The 21025-nt window shown below is 46.5% G+C and overlaps 1 protein-coding gene across 2 annotated transcripts in view; it reads right to left on the bottom strand.

Annotated features, from left to right (window-relative positions):
- Nucleotides 1-21025, bottom strand: part of LOC138268325 (DNA topoisomerase I, mitochondrial-like) — a 1149155-nt gene that overhangs the window by 936624 nt on the left and 191506 nt on the right. The window lies entirely within an intron of this gene.

Here is a 21025-nt window from a genome sequence, read left to right as displayed (position 1 = left end):
CCGTGCTCTTATCCCAGCGCTGGAGGGAGGTGAAATATCAATCCAGCCCCCAGCACTCCGGCCTGACACCGACCACAGCGCTCCCCCCCTCCCTAGGGGAGAATAGAAGAAGGGCCTCGGGGACCCTTTCAACACCCCGGACCCTTGGCCAGAACGGAGAGACCAACAGAGAAGCCCCGGAAGCCCAGTGACATGATGAGACTCGGCGCTAGAGGCCTTGCCATGGAGGTGGAGCCGCCCCCTTGAGCTGGAGGCGAAGTGGCTTACCCGACCCTACGGCGCCCGGCGTCACCGTTACCGGTGAGGACCTACGTGTTCTTATCCCAGCGCTGGCGGCAGGTGAAATATCGATCCAGCCCCCAGTACTCCGGCCCGATACCGACCACAGCGCTCCCCCCCCCCAGGGGAGAATAGGGGGAGGGCGAGGGTGAGTGACTAGCGATAGAGGAAGAGGGATAGGGATAGGGGCTACACGGATAGCCACCAACCAACGTGCCCTGTGCCTTTCCCCCTTCTCTTAATGGAGCAGGGAGGAGGCGGAAGAAGAGGGGGCACTGAATGAAACTGGCAAAAAGCGACATAGCAGGGAATGTACCAATAAATTGACAAAAACAGAGACAAATCCGCATACAAGGAGCGGGAAGGAGAGGACCGGGGGATAAAGAAAGAAATACCAAAAAAGGGAGAGGAAAGAAAGGAAAAAAAAAGAAAGAAAAAAAAAGAAAAAAGAAGAAGAGGAAAACCTCCTCTGCTTCTTCCCCCCCACGCTACTTGAAAACTGGGACAGGAACAAATACCTCAACTAGGAGGGGCGCTCCTCAACAGGAACTGCAAAGTAACTGTTTAACAGAGACAAATAATTGGCGCTACCCTCACAACATACCCCCGATCATTACGAGCCTCACACCTGTCTCATCGTCCTAGCATCCTTGTAGCCACAGCCTTTTTACCTATTGACAACAGATGGCCGGACCCTACAATGGCCCATGGGACAGTTCAATTATAACGGGGACAAAGCAAAGAAAAGGACCAACAGAAACCAGAACGAAAACAAGAAAATAAACCATTGAAAAATGGACAGGTGAAGAAATAGAAACGAGGACCGGCCGGCTCATAAACTCTGACCCTCACTGAATCCCAAAGAAGATCTCAGGCCCACCCAGGTAGCCCTCGCAGACCAGCAAGGCGATGCCCGGCAGCAAACCGAACCACAAACCCGCTGGAAAGCCAGTACGACAGCTATTATTTTCAGAGGCGCTCCACCAGAAACGAACAACCCCCATGGCAACAGAGACCCATCCATTACCACCTTCACCTCAGCCCGTCACAACGCCGGACAAGGAACAATCAACAACTATGGAACGGATACTACACGAGATAGCGGCCGTCAGCCGCCGAATAGAGGGAATGGATGCTTCCATATCCTCGCTGACCCTAGAAACCAAATCCATGCGTTTAGACATTGCAGGTTTTCAATCTAGAGTGACAGGTCTGGAACATCGCATGGGATCATTGGAAACGCAAATGGCCACATCCCAGGATAGAGACCAGGACCTACTCTACCTTAAGAGTAAACTCACAGACTTGGAGGACAGGAGCCGAAGAGACAATATTCGCCTACGTTGGATCCCAGAAAACGAAGAAGGTACAGATATACAGGCCTTTCTGAGCTCTGCTCTACCCACACTGACCTCATTGAACTTTGATCCACCTTTAGAATTCCAACGAGCACATAGAGTAGGTCCGAAACGCTCCGACCCATCTCTAAGGCCCCGCCCGATCATCACCTGCCTCTTACGCCGCAATCAGACCCGGCAAATATTACAAACAGCGTGCAGCCACGGTCCCTTTCGGATAGGTCAACATGACATCCGAATAACAGCCGACTACTCTAAGGACACTAATGAGCGCAGGAAGGCCTTCCTAGCTTTAAGACCCCGACTTCGTCAATTAGAAATGAAATACGGCCTCTTTGACCCCGCAAGAATGTGGGTTACCAAAAACGGAGTATCCAGGGACTTTTACAACCCTGAAGAATTGAAACTATTTGACTCCTTTCAACACCAATCTACGGATTCTACAAGCACAAATCGCCCACTAGACGACTCGGGGGACAACGAGGATAACCGAACATTACCCCCAGGCCTGGAGACCGAAAGCACAACTCGTCATGATACCAACACTGCTCAAAGGGGCAGAGACCTAGAGAGACTAGCCAGATCGTATGATGATAGGGGACAGGTCCTACACGCGGTGGCAGTCCACACCCAGTTATCGGAGAGAGATAAATCCCGCTCACCTCTGAAGCCAGCGGCCGCGTCCCCCTGAGATAATGATCCACTGCAGTGCATACACAAGACAACTATGACAACACCGAAGGGCGACCGACGACAATCCTACGGACAGATGAGTACACACTTGGACTTTGCATTTGTGCTCACTCTATAGCTATTATCACCATCTTCAATAATAGATGTCTAATATGCTTATACTCTCTATAGAGTAACATAAGGTTCTATGCTGAAACACCATGGCATGGACCGTCAGCTAAAAGGCACAAGGTACACGTATTAGTGCACAGATTAGACTTCACCGCCCCCCACAGGCCACACATAAATCAGGTCTTCGTTCTACAAGGACGTACCCAGACATACTACTAAACTTCTAAGAAATAAGCAGGCACTCCCCTTACTACACGACAGAACATTCCACAGTAACAAGGCAACGCAGCTACATGTGACATAACATATAAACTATATCAACAAACTCTCCCGCCAGATTTCACTACCCCCAATCCTTACACAGAAGTCAAAATAAAAACGAACCAAGCCATGCACAGGGACACAAACTCTAACACTCAATAGGACAACAGAACGGTGGGAGAACCCGTAACAGGGGATACCATATCACATAAAACAGTGCGTCGTGCGACCATAATCACATCACCGACTCAGCTAATAAACTGACATTTCCTAAATGTACCCCACAGTACTATGACGCAACGATATGTTACAAGACACATATTCTAAAGTAAGAAGTCCACACTGGATACACATAGATCAGGACTCATTAATCCATACTACCAACCATAAGATATGCTCTAAGATACACAACCTAATAGATAATGATGCGATTGTATAATAAGGAATTATATTATGCTATGCAATGCCATGTTATAAGAATCAATAGAATATAAGGTTACTAGGATATATGTTGCAGTGATACTATATAAGTGTGGAAGCATCTAAATTTTTAAATTGTTATAAATTATTATACGCAAAATACATTCTATAGTCCCCACCCGGCCCCATACCGCCATGCCCTATGCCCCCCCCCCGGCCTCCCAGGCCCGCACCTCCCCCTTATTCCCCATCTCATATATCATATCTTATAACTTATATCCTGTCTCTCGGTGCTCTCCCCCCATTGCTGCGAATTCTTCCCACTCCCTTTTTCCAATATAGTACCCCCATACCACAGCACCTACTATGACGGCACCAAGCAAGCACATAGGCCACCCAACACCCCGCAGGTATGAGTATGTCAGCCGCACGAGGCATTGCATCAGATACCGATAGACACCAGAATTTCCAATAATACGCAGACATTTACATCAACACATAGTCTCCCTCCACCGCTCGTACGCTGACCTCCCTCTCCCTGTTGCCCCTCGCCCCTCCCTCCCCGGACAGTAAATCCCGATCATGATTACCAACAGGGCTATCACCCCTCCTCAAGCTCCTTCCATGGCGTAATAGCGGCTCCCCCCCCTTCTGTCAGGAATCAACACCGGCTGTCCTGTGCCCGCCCGCCGCCTCCCCCGCAGAGATCGCGCCAACGGCATTGAGAGCTCCGATAGGAATCAGACTCGCCGTCTACAGATCTACCCACAGGAGGCTCCTGACCCCTAACCTTTATATCTATATCTATCCCTGCCTCCCCCTTTCCTTTCCCTTATGATCCTCTCCAGCACCTCACTCTATTTCATCCTATATATTAACATTAACACCCCTCTCCCCCTCTTTCCTATTATTCTCTCTCTATTCTCTTTCCCTTATTTAACTTCTTTTCAACGTTCTGCTCCTCTTCCCTCCCCCCCACCCCGTTGGAGTGTCTGGCCCCCACCGGCTAATCTCGCTCTCCCCTCCCCTCTAATTTATCATATTTCAGTGACCATGGTCCCCATCCCACCGGCCAGGGAACTCCCGCTCCCCCCCCCCCCCCCCTTATTTCCCGCCTGCTACCCATAGGATCGCTGAGATCTAGCTCTACCAAATAGAATGCCAGGGAAAGCCTCCCATACGACGTGCCCATTACGAATCCTCTCATGGAATGTTCACGGCATGACGAACTATATCAAACAGAAAAAGATTCTATCCTATCTCCAATCCAAGAGAGCAGATATAGCTCTGATTCAAGAGACGCACTTGGATAACGCAGAATCCAGCAAACTCAAACGTGACTGGGTAGGAAGGGTCGCCTTCTGCTGCTGCCCAACCAGCTGGGAAACTGGAGGCAATACGGCTAGTAAATGTGGTGTAGCAATCCTAATACGGAAATCCCTTCTGGTCACGATCGTTGAAACATGGAATGACACGGAAGGGAGATACACATTCACTAAACTGAAAATAGGAAATACCTCCCTATGCGTGGACTCTGTCTATGCACCAACCAGCACGAAGCGCCCCTTTTTCTTGCACTTAAACCGCCTACTGACCGAAATAGGACCGACCCACTACATTATAGGGGGAGACTGGAACCTCGCCCGAGATTCCATACTAGACAGGACAGGCCCCATAGACGTGGGCAACAACCATGACAGGGCATTATTGATGGACCTAACCACGGACGCAGGTTTAGTCGACTGCTGGAGGCTTACACATCCAGAGGACAAAGAATACACCTTCCTCTCATCCGTTCATGGCACCCAATCACGCCTGGACTACTTCCTTGTATCACATACCATAATTCTCCAAATACAAGACCCTCGTATCCTAGATAGTGGGCTCTCAGACCACTCCCCAATCCTCCTCTTGATACAAACAGGGCTGGCCTCTCCCGGTCGTAAACCATGGCACTTTGCTATACACAGATATCGCTCCCCACAAGGGAAAGAGCAACTTAAGGCCCACATATCCACGTACATGACTGAAAACACAGGCTCTGTGGCATCCAAACGGGTGTTATGGGCAGCTGCGAAAGCCACACTGAAAGGGAACATGATGCGAGACGCAGCACTTGCCAATAGAGATAGGAAGGCCCGTCAGCACACCTTAGAAAGCGAGATCCAGAACCTCAAACAATATGCTGCCCATCCGACCCTTGAGCTACGCCGATCACTTGAACAGGCCTGAATGGCACACAATGAGCTTTACACAACGCAGGCGGAATACGCGCTGCAAAGATTGCGCAGCCACCACTACGAACAAGGAGAGAAGGCAGGACGTCTCCTAGCAGCACTGCTCCTGCAAAGAGAAGCTGCCTCTGCCATTCCGGCCATAACGTCCTCCTCAGGAGAGGTACTGACCAGCCCGCAAGACATAGTGAATGAATTTGCTACATACTATCGGCATCTTTACACCCCTGAAACACTGACCGACCAAACACGGACTGAAGCGTTTCTTGCCGCAGCCAAAATACCCCGCCTATCGGAGGCTGGCCAAGCCCTACTCGAGGACGATATAAGCAGGGAAGAAATAGTACAAGCAGTCTCAAACTTCCCCTACCATAAATCTCCGGGAGAGGATGGGTTCCCAGCAGAATTTTATAGATGGGCGGGAGAAGAGGCAATCACGGCAGTACATGAGGCGCTCTCGGAGGCATGTCAGGAGGGCTCCTTGGGCGCCCTCTCCAATAGACCCACAATCGTCGTCTTACCTAAACCAGGGAGAGATCCCCTACTCTGTGGCAGTTATCTCACTCTTGAACGGAGATGTCAAACTACTGGCCAGCATCCTAGCAGCACGTCTACGTAAAGTGATCCCGTCCCTGGCCCATAACACCCAGGTGCGATTTGTGCCGGGTCGCACCTCCAATGTATGACACAGGGTGCGCATGTGATTTCTGATCGAATCACTACATCTACCAGAAGAGGCATTGGCCTTATCCCTCAATGTGGAGAAGGCATTTGATCGCATCGAATGGCCCCATCGATTCACCACCATGAAACACTTCAGCCTTGGACACCAATTTATTTCCAAAGTCCGATTACTGTATGACCATCCCACGGCACAAGTTAATTGCGGGGGCTTCATGTCAGACCCATTCCCCATCGGAAGAGGCACCAGACAAGGCTGCCCTCTCTCACCACTTTTATTTTTACTGGCAATGGAACCCCTGGCAGCCACCATACGGAACTCCCAACAAATAAAAGGTATCCTTCTACCAGGGGGCTCCTCCAAAATTTACCTATACGCAGATATCCTGCTAACCCTATCTGACCTGGAAAGATCCTAACCATCACTGCTCTCCATCATAGAGGACTTTGCGCCCCTATCGGGATACCGGGTAAACCGGGACAAGAGCGAATCACTGCCTCGATCTCGCATGACAACGAGGGCCGCGATCCATGGCCTCCCATTCAAATGGACCCCGACCCGCCTTAAATATCTAGGAACATATATCAATCGAGGCCTGGACGTATGGTTAGGGATAACCTCGACCCCCTCATAACCCAGATGAAACAGGACTTCGCCAAATGGTCACTACTCGGCTTATCCATGTGGGGCAGGACACAGGCAGTCAGAATGGTTACTCTAACGTGTTTTACATATGTACTAGGCATGCTCCCCTTGCAGGTACCTCTCTCCCTCCTCCGAATGATCGATACCTCAATAAGGTCTTTCGTCTGGGGCACTACACGCCCAAGACTGAAGCCTGCAATAATATTGGCACGACGACCATATGGAGGATTAGGTCTACCCTCAGTAGAACAATACTCTCTAGCCCTACAACTATCGCAACTGGCCTATACATTACCAGGTATACCGGACCCTCCACAATGGGTAGCCACGGAGAATGTATTGCAGGGCAGCACACAGAGCTAGGAGGGGTATACACTGATCGCTTCCATCCGGCCAATCCTATCCTTATGGCTACAAAAGTAGCATGGTGTAGAGCACACCGCCTACTAGACATCCATCCCTTCCTACACGCCCAGGCTCCTATTGCAGGAAATAAATGCATAAAAATAGGAGGAAACGCTCTGCGGTGGCCCCAAAGGAGTACCGCTGGATTTCACAATTGTTAGACCTGACAGCCTTAGGGTAGTCACCCCTAACTTTTTGCCTGCCTTCCTCCACTTTTTGGACACTGTTTTTGCTGGCTTTTAGACTCTGCGCACTTTACCACTGCTAATCACTGCTAAAGTGCATATGCTCTCTCCCTTAAAACATGGTAACCTGGAATCATACCTGACTGGACTATTAATTTACTTATAAGTCCCTAGTACGGTGCACTCCCTTAAATAGGGCTGGTAGATTAAATGCTACTAGTGGGCCTGCAGCACTGGTTGTGCCACCCACTTAAGTAGCCCCTTTTCCTTGTCTCAGGCCTGCCATTGCAAGGCCTGTGTGTGCAGTTTCACTGTCACCTCGACTTGGCATGTAAAAGTACTTGCCAAGCCTAAACCTCCCCTTTCTCCACATATAAGTCACCTCTAATGTGTGCCCTAGGTAACCCCTAGAGCAGGGTGCTGTGTGGGTGAAAGGCAGGACATGTACCTGTGTAGTTTACCTGTCCTGGTAGTGTAAAACTCCTAAATTCGTTTTTGCACTACTGTGAGGCCTGCTCCCTTCATAGGTTAACATTGGGGCTGCCCTCATACAGTATTGAAGTGGTAGCTGCTGATCTGAAAGGAGTAGGAAGGTCATATTTAGTATGGCCAGAATGGTAATATAAAATCCTGCTGACTGGTGAAGTTGGATTTAATATTACTATTCTAGAAATGCCACTTTTAGAAAGTGAGCATTTCTTTGCACTTAAATCTTTCTGTGCCTTACAATCCACGTCTGGCTGGGCTTAGTTGACAGCTCCTTGTGCATCCACTCAGACACACCCCAAACACAGGGTACTCAGCCTCACTTGCATACATCTGCATTTTGAATGGGTCTTCCTGGGCTGGGAGGGTGGAGGGCCTGCTCTCACTCAAAGGACTGCCACACCCCCTACTGGGACCCTGGCAGACAGGATTGAACTGAAAGGGGACCTGGTGCACTTCTTAGCCACTCTTTGAAGTCTCCCCCACTTCAAAGGCACATTTGGGTATAAAACAGGGCCTCTGCCCTACCTCATCAGACACTTGCTGGAGAAGAAACCTGAACCAGAAACTACATCCTGCCAAGAAGAACTGCCTGGCTGCTCAAAGGACTCACCTGTCTGCTTTCTACAAAGGACTGCTGCCTTGCTGTTGGCCTGCTGCCTTGCTGAACTCTTGTCTGGCTGTGAAAGTGCTCTCCAAGGGCTTGGATAGAGCTTGCCTCCTGTTCCCTGAAGTCTCAGGACCAAAAAGACTTCTCTCTTTCACTTGGACGCTCCGTGCGCCGAAAATTTTGATGCACAGCTTGTTCCGCGGCGAGAAAAACACCGCACACAGACGCTGATCGACGCGACGCTCTTGGGACGATCGGAAACCCGATGCACGGCTTCGCAAGGACAACGCCGCCCGGCCTCTAGAGGAGAAATCGATGCGACGCCTGCCGTGAGATCGTAATTTCGACACGCAGCCCCGCAGAACGACGCGCAGCCGGAAAACAAGCAGGAAAATCCACGCACAGACCCGGGACATCTGGTAATCCCCGCGACCCACAGAAAGAGAAAGTCCGCGCACCGGAAAACGACGCACGACTTCCCCGCGTGGAAAATAACGACACAAGTCCGTGTGTGCTGGGGAGAAATCGACACACACCCTTTTTCCACGCACCTCTTCCTTTGTGGCCCTCTGAGGAGATTTTTCCACTCCAAACCAGGTACTTGTGCTTGAAAGAGACTTTGTTTATATTCTAAAGACTTAAGACACTTTATATCACTTTTCAGTGATATCTCTACAATTTCCCATTGCAACTTTATTCTTTTGACCTACAATTATCCTGATAAATATTCTATATTTTTCTAAACACTGTGTGGTGTATTTTTGTGGTGCTATATGGTGGTATTGTATGATTTATTGCACAAATACTTTACACATTGCCTTCTAAGTTAAGCCTGACTGCTCGTGCCAAGCTACCAGAGGGTGGGCACAGGATAATCTTGGATTATGTGTGACTTACCCTGACTAGAGTGAGGGCTTTTGCTTGGACAGGGGGTAACCTGACTGCCAACCAAAAACCCCATTTCTAACAACAATATATCCCAAATAGTGGACGGTGATCACCTTCAAACTTTTGACTCCCTGCGGGAAGAATTCGGCATCGACAACAAGCAAGAGTGGCGATATATGCAGCTTAAGCACTGTACCTGCAAGGCACTAGGAGCCGCCCCGTGGACGGTTAAGATCTCACCCATTGTCACCTACCTGCAGACGTGGGGTCGACACAGAGGCGTCATGGCTGGCCTATACGCAGAGATAACAAACCACCTTTACTCGCAACCCTCCTAGAGCGACTGCGTCTAAAATGGCAAGAACGACTGGAGACAGTCTATACTGAAGAAGAGTGGCCGGACATAATTGAAGCCCTTGATAGGGGGGTCCGAGAGGCCCGCCTGAAATTCTGCCTATTTAAAATTCTCCAAGATTGGTACTGGCCCCCCATAAAACTCTTCAGGGCAGGCCCGATACCACACGCAAAATGTTGGCGATGCGCGGAACTCCACTGTGACCTACTTCATATCCTATGTCATTGCCCAACGACACAACCCTTATGGGACACAGTACGTCGCACACTCGCGGATTTAATACAAATACCAGACCCGATACCACCAACACTCATTTCCCTACATGACATGCTCCCATATCCTTCCCTATCACGATCCCCAAAACAACTGCCACAGCTAAAATCTGCATACTTCGACATTGGAGATCTAGTGTTGCCCCAACGTCCGCAGAATGGACGACAGCATTGTTCCAAACTGCCACTCATGAACGTGTAATTTACAACCTACAGGACCAAGCAGCTTTATTCGCTGAAGTTTGGAGGCCCTTTCTGACAGGATCATGAGGCAGCGGGAGGATGACCGGTGGTCAGAGCCAGCCGACACTCCAGGACCCCCTCCATCCCTGCCCCCCACCTGCCCCCCCTCCCCTTCTCATCTTCCTTTTCTACTACCCCTCAGATCATCCGCTGTGGGAAAAGCCCACCTCCCCGGCCATATATGCGCCAGATGACTTGCTCCCTCCCACCCTACCTGGCCAGCCCCAGAACACTCAACGCATCTAAAAAGACCTCGACCCCTGACACACCCAAACCTAGGCCTCCACGGACATCCCCCGCTCACTTACCCAAAGCATTTTCTCATCCCTCCGGACAGGAAACATTTGGAACACCTACTTAATTATCTTGAAGCACTAACTCTCGGGCCCTCCCTCCCCCCCACTTCTCCCTCATCCACTCTTTTCTCTCACTCCCCTTATTTCTATCTCTTTTTCCTTCCCATCTATCCCTCTCACCCCTATTCCTCTTTCTCATGGTTCTTTCTCACCCTTTCTCCCCCACACCTCCCCCAATTCACTCCCTACTCTTCTAATCACCACCTTCCCACCTATTAATCAGTATATTTAGCGGACTGTATATATCCACATATGCATAGTGCAATTATCTGATGTAAACTGGAATATTGATATTTTGTATCGTCATATCATTTTCCTGAATAAAAATGTTAAAAAAATAAAAATTTAAAAAAAGGATTGTTCTCTGAGGTTTTTACAAACGACTCCCCCATTCCAGCTTCTTGGAATGAGGCAGTCATTTCACTGATTCTGAAATCAGGTAAAAATCCAGTTAGGTGTGAGTCATATAGACCCATTTTGCTGCTAAACTCGGACTACAAGTTATATGCCAAGATTTTATCGGATAGATTAAATCTTGTGGCGAAGGATTTGATTAATACAGATCAGAAGGGGTTTGTTAAGGGCAGGTATTTACACGAGCTTATGCATACTCTAATCGGGCAATGGATTTGTCAACCGTTGGGGGTCATAGCTTTGGATGCTACGAAAGCCTTTGATAGGGTTAACTGGGGTTATTTAGCTCGGATTCTGAGGAACTACAATTTAGGAGATAACTTTTGTATGGCTATAAAACGGGTTTTTATGACCCCTCTGCTAGAATTTTAATCAGTGGGAAACTTACAAACTCTTTTAGGCTATCGAGGAGTACTAGGCAGGCCTGCCCGCTATCTCCACTTTTGTTTGATTTGTACATCAAACCTTTCGCTAGGAGAATGAGACCGCATCCTGAAATAGCTCCTTTTAAATCGGAGCAGTGGGAAAGGAAAGTAGCACTCTACGCAGATGATTTAATGGTATTCACCGCAGACTTGTCGACCGCACTCCCAGCCTTATTAAGGCTAGCCGAGGATTTTGGCTCTGTCTCTGGCTATCAGGTTAACTCAGAAAAGACTGAAATAATGGCATGGAACCAAGAATGGGACGGCTGGCACGGGAAGGCTGAAATGCAGTATTTAGTTTTATTAATTACACAAGATATTGAGAAATTGGTTGTAAAAAAAAATAAAAAAAAAAAAAAATCAGGAAACATTGTTAGAGGAGTGTATTAATTTAATGAAGGGCTCGGTCTATCTTCCGTTGACAATACTGGGAAGGGTAAACCTGATTAAAATGATTCTTTTGCCCAAAATTAATTTTATCCAGAATGCTATTCAGCTACAAATGAATGGTGGATATCTCAATAAGCTCCAACAGGCTATCACTTCATTTATTTGGGCATGTAAGGGCCCCAGAATTGCATGGAAAAAGCTGTGGAGGAGGAGAGAAAGGAGGTTTATCACTGCCGGACCTACAGCTGTATGCTTGGGCCTTTCTGTTGAGGAATTAGAGGTTATTTGACTCCCTGGATGATACAGCTATGGGCGCTATGTTCAAGTCGATGACACGAACTATCCAGGGGGCGGCAAATCATTTTCTTTTTGAGTTTGGTGATCCAAAATTCTTTAAAAAAAATAAGATTAGAAATGTTGAGGGATGCAGCAATGCGTTGGCACCAGGTGAAATCCATCATCAAGATTGACTATTACAATCAGCGAGCTCCGAGCTGGGATTCTCCGGGCACTCCAGAATGTTTCAAAGATGCTTTGGCCAAACCAATAAGGCAAGCCGGTTTCGAATACTGGGGTGATCCTATGTAGGAGGCGGTGCTACTCCCCTGGGAAGAACTGAAAGATAACCGGAGGTACCCTGTCCAGGTTTAAATATATTCAATTGGCAGCCTGGGTACAGTCTACTCGACAAAGCCAGCAGGGGGAAAATCCCCTAGCAGAAGATCTTTTTAATGGCTCCCCCAACAGCAGCAAGTTTGCAAAGTGCTAATGGGAGATTCTGGAGTTGATTGATGGCGATTTTAAATTGCCGGAGCAGCTATGGCAAGGTACTATGATGAAAGAAATAGCGCAGTCAGGATGGCAAGAATCCATGAGAATGTGTTTTGAGGTAGTAAAGGCTGCCCCGCTGAGGAAAAACCATGTATATGTGGTACACCTAGCTTATATCACCCCAGCAAAACCTACGAAAAAGAAAGAAAGAGGAAGTGATGAATTGCGTTAAATGGAGTTCCAAACGCCACTGATGTTCACATGTTTATGGAGTGCCCAGGAGTTGCTTCTTTTTGGTCTGGGGTGGTGGGAACGCTGTCCCAGATTACAGGGAAGGAATTTATTGTAAATCTCCCCCTTATTATTTTTGGCAAACTGCATGATTCGGTAGGGTGGTCGAGGAATAGTAGGAGCCTTCTGTTTTTCGCTATTCTATTAGCCAGAAGGGTGATTTGCTTGAAGTGGGTGATGGCAGCCCGCCCCTTACACAGGAGCTGGCTGGACATGCTTGTGAACACTGCCAAATTAGATCTGAAGGTGGGTGTCCCTGAACAGAGGTTGAAAAAAAAAAAAAGGAAGCTATGGGCTCTGCTCCGGAAATGGGCCCCTCTCCAGGGATATATCGGTCAATGATTAAAAAAAAAAAACCCTCTTACATCCGTGCCAGCCACAGGTGGTGACACCAGGAAGGTGATATGGGGCCCTCCTTGGGCGGAGTGTTCACTTTTGTTTTGGATACAGAAGTAAGAACTCTGCAGAATTAAGGTGCGACAAACCTGTGAGGTGTACGAAGACAATAAAAAATAAATTAAAAAAAAGCAGCATTTAAAGGATATGTTGCATACCATCATTTCCCTAGCCCATTTCAGGATAGTGCCCATGATTCCCAGCCCCAATTGGATGTCACAGCCAACACATGAGGCTCACTTTTGTTGACATTGGATGTTATGACAACTGCAATGAAGAATCAGGCAGATAAACAAGATTTTCAAGTCGACCTGTTAAACATCATGGCTAAATATATTCTGGGCATGAATTCAAAGCTATAAGCCCTCAATGACTGGATCCAGAGCCCAAAAACATAACTATGTACAACATGTGGCATGTGACTGTGCGATTTTAGGGAATAATCCTCAGATTATTGTCCCCATACTCAATGATATATTAGTGGAAGTCAGAGCCCAGGCCCTAAGTGCGAGGGAAAGGCTGTTTTAGAATGTGATGAACCAGAGAAATGTGAAGAAAAAAAAACATTATCATGAAAAATATGTCAAGGGAACCTCTTAACGCACCTACCTCACAGGCTACGGGGCAAACGGAGCCTGGAAATTTACCCAGCGGTCCACCTGAAGGGGTCCACCATACAGGGAACCATAGCAAGAATGTAAGTACTATCATAACAATGGAAGTGAGTGCCTCCCACAGCGATTCACAAAGCCTAGCGTATCGAAGGTCAAAAAGGGAAAAGAAGAAGCAAAGGAAAGCAAGAAAAAAAACAAGATCAGTTAAGCAGAAAACCACAGGTCAATTCCCTATGCATCAGAAGCAGCCAGTTGTACTAAACATCAATAATTCCAATGCTAATGCTCTTTTACCATCTGATACCAAACAATCCGTAGCTGTTGAAGAAAGTCCTAGTTCAGGCTCAAATTCTCAAAGAGCTCCTGCACCCCCAGTAGTGGGGGCCAAAGATGTAAAGAACAAAGCTCCTTTTTTGGACAAACGGTGGGAAAAAATAACGCAGCAAAAGTGTTGTATTCAACCAGTAAGTTGATTAGCAAAAGTCCTGTCCCAGCAAATGTAGGCCAGAGAATTCTTCACCAATTACAGAGTCTTGTGGAATAGTAGAACATCTGCATACATCAACAGAGGTCATCAATCAGGAATACAAGATGGTGGTCAAGGGCCAAAGAAGGAAAGAATTGAGTCCATCTAGCCCTAGCTTGCAGTCAAACTATCTATCGCAGTATCAACTGGAAACCGGTCATAAGCGTTTGACCCATGGCATTTAAGTATTTTCAAAAGTCTCATTAACGGCGCTGCATACAGAGGCACAAACTGCTCCTCATTCTGTACTTTAAATCAGAGGGGAATTTTGACACCCTAAATAGTGGAAACATTCTAAAATTACCAGGGGAAATAAAAGACTTAGTCCAGATCTCATTGGTGGATATGCTTTCTGTTGAATTTAAACCCCATCTACTTACGAGTGATCGAGAGGCCACACTCACCACTTGGTCCACAGCAGACCTTGTGCATCAACTAATATCGTACTCAGACACTTTATTCATGGGGCATCGAACTAAGACAGACCGTCCTCGCTACCCAGGTCCCCACGGGCCCTCAGAACCTGTAATGAATCAGTACTAAGAGGGGCGACAGGGGCAGATACAATCTCTTTGGCAACAGGAAATTTAACAGTTGTGAAACACAATGGTGAAGCAGGTCTACGCCGAAATCTCTGGGCCTCCAAAGACTCCCTGCCTCCTATACTGCAAAATTGTCAGTCAAAAGGTCAGGAACCAAGGTGCAGTTAGTCTATATGTCAAAATTTGCTCATGGAATGCCCATGGCATCCAATCACTTCTTCATGAACCAGAAGTACAATCTTTTTTCCAGGAATATGATATCATGCTACTCCAAGAAACCCTGAGTACAGAGCCGATTGCGGTGTCTGGGTATGATGCCTCATACATTCAAGCAAGGTCCAATTGCTAATACGGTCATGCAAAAGGAGGCCTGGCAACCCTGGTCTCCACGGCCCTCATATGCTACAAAATCTCAATTGACAGAGCCAAAATGGATCCAGGCAACGAAGATCACATTAGGAAGACCACATTGCAGCCAATTAGATTTAATCCTCATAAATGTATATATTCACCCAAAAAAGCTCTAAAGGTGGAGAAAATGGAAATTCTAGGTGAACTCATCAAAACCATGCTGAGACAATATCAGGAGCCCACATTTCTCATTAGTGGCAATTTCAATCTTAATCTGTTGCCCCAAAAGGAAGAAATGTGAAGAACCAAGTTGCAAGTGTTTATAGGCAACAGCTAGAGAAACTAGGTCTAGCTTTACTAAATGGAAACAGCAAGAAGGACTCTCCAGCATCTATAACCCTTGTAAGTGGTAAAAAAAAAAAAAAAAGCTCAACCACCGATTACACCCAGGCAAATATCTCTGGGAGGGTCCTGGTAAGGAGTTTTCAAATTAAATGCAGAATGAAGAGCAATCATTTTCCACAATCATTGGAGCTAGCATATAAACCAGAGTTGTTGCTGCCCTCGAATGATCTAGTAAGTCCTCCAGTGATCTTAAGAGACTGAAATGGCATGAGAAAGGGACACCGGTAGTGATGGACGAGGTGTACCAGTTGGCTGGCGCCCTGGAAAAGAGAAACTCTTACGAACAGGCAACAAAAGGAGCCCAATTCAAAAGTGGATTGGAATGAAGACTGGGCCGTGCTATGTCACGGCTTGTTAAGAAAATTTCCGGCCACTTCCTACTCAAATTCCCAGGGTCCGTGTTAGTCAACCTTGGTTCCACAAAGCTTTGCGCAATCAGAAATTACAAATTGCACATTACACTAGGAAGCTGGTCAAAGTGATCCATCGGGGATAAGGCGGAGAGAAATTAACTTTATGGGCCATTAAAAAAAATAAAAACTATTGTTTATATTGTTGGTTCACAAAGAAAAGCTTTCAGGAACACACATGGTCCAAATTATTGTGGGCAAGCCGAAAGCTAAATAGTAAACTCTTTTGGGGGTTAGTAATCGATCTGGCATTGGGGAAAAACAGACATCACTACTGCGGGATATCCCGAGGCACCTGGGAGAGCCATGTCAGCAGTCTGTATGGGCTGACAAGAGGTGGAGCTAGGCTTCCTCCAGTAGTGACGGGGACTGAACCACATACGAGTAAGAATCACTTGCCAAATTTCCAAGATGAGGGTAAGCTTTCGGCCATCACAGAGAAAGAAGATAAAATTCAAGTTTGGGAGGTAGCACAACTAGCCCGAAGGGTCAGCTGGACCAAATGGACTTCCGAATGCAATCTTCAAAGCCGACCCAGTATATTCGGCGCAGTATTTTCTGCCACTCAACTCGATCGTTCACATCAATCAGATTCCAGAAATCATGGAGAGTCAGTGTAATACATACCGTCTATAAAAGCGGAAATCCCACTCTGCTGTCAAATTATAGGCTGATCGCCTGCGCTGATGTAGATGGCAAGCTATATGGCTCATGTTTGTTGCAGCACCTTCAGACCTGGGTTGATGAAAACAAGCTAAGCCCGAGGTTTCAAACAGGCTTCAGGGCAGGTATGGGAATGTAATCAAATTTAATCGCACTTTCCCTTTTAGTGGAAATAAGCCAGCCATAGGATGCTGGGTCTTTACACATGTTTCCTTGATCTCAAATCAGCCTTTGACCAGGTCCCCAGGGAAAGGTTGTGGGCTAAGCTGGCTAAATGGGGTATCCCTCACAACCTACTGAGGGCCATTAGAGATGTGTACACTGATACCTGGGTCCAGGTCAAAGTTGGATATGGTTCAAGATTAATAAATAAAATACTGACAAAATATGGCCTAAAGCAAGGTTGTGTTCTGGCACAATCCTCTTTAACCTATATCTGGCAGATCTTGCTGGCATGTTAGCACAAGTGAACAGTCTTCCCCCAGCGTTGGGTTCAGAGAAAACTGGGTGCTTACAATAAGCAGATGACATCATACTGCTGAGTCATACCCCTCAAGGTCTGCAACGGAGTTTAACAGTGCTTAACACCTTTATGGCCGAGCAATGCCTAGTAATAAATCTGGACAAAACTATAAACAATTTATTTGGTACCTGGGAGAGGAAAAAGTGGAGATGGTGCAGTCGTATAAATATCTAGGAGTTCATCTTGAACCACATCTGAAATGGAAGGGCCAATTACAGTCGATCAAGGCAAAGGCCAACTTATTAACATATAGCTTTAACCTGCTCAAAAAGAAGCTGGATTGCTCAAACTGGTCTCATCTATTAAAAATAATGTCAGCACAGCTGCTTCCAGCCATTTCTTGTGGGACAGAAATATTGAAGGGCCGGGAGATTTATGTGTTGAACAACAGTCAAGTCAAAACATACAAGGCCGTTTTTAATATCCCAAAAAGTGCCTCCCCGGCCCAGGTCATGCTGGAGATGGGCTTAAAAAATTAAAAAAAGAAAAAAGAAAATCATCAAAGTTTCTAGCGTCAGGGCACCCTTCCTAAAGTATCATAGACATTACGAGTGTCAGAGAATTCCATCTTACTCTACTCCTGCTGGCAAGAAGTGCAGGCGAAACAACTAACAGGAAAGGAACAAGGGGAAGCTACCTAAACCAGGTTATCATTAACCTGGGAATGGAAGAAGTATGGAAACAGAACATGGGGAAGTCCGAATTTAACAGATTAGTCAACATTGCTGTTCTCTCACTCTCGCTCATTACAGACAAAGCCATTTTGGCCAAAAGACGGCATGCCTGGGCAGTCTTGGGTTCTTACTTGACATTGTCCCCACAGGGGTATTTAGCTCAGCACTTTTATGTTCACATCAAACATCAATTCCTGCTATATCGTATGGGATTATTCGACACAAAAGAAGATAGTCCATCCTGGAAAGGCCAGTATATTGATCTAAACTGCCGCTAATGCAGTTATAACCAGGAATCATTGCTGCATGCCTTTTGCATTTGCCCCGCTCTTAGTCTGGAAAGAAGAAAATTGTTAAAACATGATTACCTAGTTAAGAACATCTGCTCATGTAGACCTGCAGTAATAAACTGGCTTAAGGCTGTCAATTCCATTTTGCTGTAGGGGGTAAACTTTTTACAACTACTCCATAAGAAAATGAATAAGGCAGACTTGGGAAATTGCTTTAGGGTAATTTATAAAGAATCAGCTTAAACATTTTATCATGGTTGTAAATGACATTTAGCTGCCAAGCTTTTAATTGTTTTATTATTAAGGGCCTGATTACAACTTTGGAGGAGGTGTTAATCCGTCCCAAAAGTGACAGTAAAGTGACGGATATACCACCAGCCGTATTACGAGTCCATTATATCCTATGGAACTCGTAATACGGCTGGTGGTATATCCGTCACTTTACCGTCACTTTTGGGACGGATTAACACCTCCTCCAAAGTTGTAATCAGGCCCTAAGTGTCAATTTTATTATTTGTAGCACGTGGCCATGTTTTATACTGCAATTGTTTTTATTAATTGAGCAATAAAGTATTTGATTTGGTTTGGTAGGATAAGCAACTTTTTTATTAAGATGTCCAGCTTGGAGATCTCCGTGAATGTGCCATTAGCATTCAATAAATGTGATACTTGCAGAGGGGTGAGTTTGCCATCACAAGCAGATAGAAAGAGACCCTTGGAAGGTTCAAAGAGCCCACCTAATTATATCCCCAGACCGCCTCTATGGTCTGTAATTGACTCTACACCAGAGCCTCGTGGTGAGGTCACATCGAATGCTGGGGGAGGGACGGATGGCTCCCTTTAGGTGGGTAGCGGCAGAATCTGTGGAAGTGCTAGTAAAGAGCAATTGTACCTACCTCCCGCCCATATGTTTTAGTGTTGGCTGGGGTTCCTCCTCTAAAGCCTCACAGAGTGAATCGTGGATGGAATTACACAGTAAGTGTGTGGACTGGTTGAATAGGTATGAACATTTTAGTGCTGATTGATCAAATGAGATTATAATGTTGCATAGAGTCGGGTGGGTGATTCATACAAAAGATATTGAGGGCGATTGTATTGTGGTGAATTTTCGAAGACCTTCTTGCATGAAATCTGTTGTAATCGCAGGAAACCGAGGGGACAGGGTGGGGGGAGGGGGCAAGAAACATACATTAGTGCTCTTCCCCTGGGGTATTTTTGTAAAACCACCTATGCAGGCAGATAGCAGCGGTTGCTTCTATAGTCACTCTGCCCTCCCTCAGTTTGTTTCTCAAAACAGGTTTTCTGCAGTGCGTGATCTTAACAAGCTGGACTGACTTTGTCTCATACTGTTTATAATGTTGTGTCCCCACTCAACTTAGTGGCCCAACTGCCTCTTTCAGATCTTCCTATAGTCCCCCGAAAGTAAGTGACTTTGAATGATTCCACGCTGTGGATATTGAGTTGGATTGTGGCATGCCTCTCCTCAAAAATTTTTTTAAAAAACACTTACAGTTCCAGACTGGATCACTTTCATTAAACAATAGGTTATACTAATGTTTCAGGAAACTTGGTCCATGCAGGATCTGTTTAAGGATGAGTTTGAAAGCAATTGTATCCCCACAATCCCTTCCTGTACAGGGCGAGCCTCGGGCAGGTTAGTGATGTGTGAGTATTTCTGCTGGGGGGAATTCTAGAGTAATTGAAACTCCTAGTTAGAATTTTCAGGTGTTGAGATTTAGGAGGGAGCATCAGAGTTTAGCTATTGTGTTCTCCCCACATGTCAGCCACTAATCCTGGGTGGTTTCACCACAAGTGTGCGTCGGCTAACCATTTGTTACGTAGGGCACGGTCAGCTAAGCCGAGAGATCCTATAGAGGTGGCTCATCATCATGAGGCCTACAGTCAATTAAGAGAAGGAAATCAGAAGTTCCCCAGTCCCAGTGGGATTCTTTGGCCGCAGCAGCAGTTAAAGCAGTCAACAATTTTGGGAGACTGAGGGGCACGAAGGAATTGAGTCAAGTTGTACCTCTGAATAGCTGCCATGGTTCTAGTAGGGCTTGGAGACATATTTTGCTAAACTTTACGCTTTGCCCCAAGCTTCATGAGATTTTGGGGTATTCCTGGGAGAGGTGGAAGAGGCTATTGACCAGAGTGTTGATGGGAGAAGGCCCTGGGGCCATATGGCATCTATATTGATTTGATTAAGTCCCTTCCAGAGTTGTGGGCACCACTGATGGTGAATGTCTTTAATGGACTGGCCCAAAGTCAACTCCCTGTTACAGTTCCATTCTAAAAAGGGAGATTGCTCTCAGCCCTGCTGTTCCAGGCCATTTCCCTAATTGAGTCGACAGTTAAGGTCTTGAGAAGGGTCCTGTTCAACACCTCCACCCCGGTCATCTTGGCTTTAGAAGTCATTTTGGGACCACAAATCAATACTTAAATCTATCCCTGTTAATTGGGAAATACACAATCACCAAGCACTCTCCTTTGTACTTGGCCTTTATAGACCGGTCGTCAGCATCTGACTGCTGACAAGTTTGTGGGACATCTTCTTGCCATGGATGGATGAAGCATTGGTCCATTTTTTAGCTTACTTACAAATGGATATGAAGGCCAGGGATAGATTAAACACAAATGATGAAGTCTCCCAAGCTATAGAGATCTTTCGAGGTGTGAGGCAAGAGTGTATTTTAGCATCACTTGTTTATTTTGTACATGAACAAATTATACCCTTTTTTTTTTAAAGAATTGAACCCCAGATGTCCCAAGAATCAACAGTTCTGTGCTGCCTGTACTCTGGTATGCAGACCGCACTGTCTGGCACGAACTCCCAGGGCGTTGCGTCTTAATTTTTGGT

This window comes from Pleurodeles waltl, chromosome 12, assembly GCF_031143425.1.
Source record: "Pleurodeles waltl isolate 20211129_DDA chromosome 12, aPleWal1.hap1.20221129, whole genome shotgun sequence".
Lineage (NCBI taxonomy): Eukaryota > Metazoa > Chordata > Amphibia > Caudata > Salamandridae > Pleurodeles > Pleurodeles waltl.
This window is presented reverse-complemented; position numbering and strand designations above follow the sequence as displayed.